The following is a 276-nucleotide window of genomic DNA, read 5'->3' as shown; positions in this document are numbered from 1 at the left end:
AAGATTACAATCCTGAATTCAGAGACCCCACAGAATAACTTAAATCAGAAAAAGAGCCTGGATGTCTCTACTCCAACCCTTTGCTCAGAGCAGAGGACTCCAAGGCTTGACCCAGTTGCCCTGTGGTACCTCCACAGGCTCATCCTCCCTCAGAGGGGTTGCTCAGCCAAATTGCACGGTCCCCCACGGGGACACAGACCTCCCCACGGGGACACAGACCTCCCCACGGGGACACAGACCTCCCCACGGGGACACAGACCTCCCCACGGGGACACA

This window comes from Nothoprocta perdicaria, unplaced genomic scaffold (genome assembly GCF_003342845.1).
Source record: "Nothoprocta perdicaria isolate Ctin4 unplaced genomic scaffold, notPer1 scaffold_1, whole genome shotgun sequence".
NCBI lineage: Eukaryota > Metazoa > Chordata > Aves > Tinamiformes > Tinamidae > Nothoprocta > Nothoprocta perdicaria.
The sequence above is the reverse complement of the archived record's forward strand: the minus strand, read 5'-3'. Positions refer to the sequence as shown.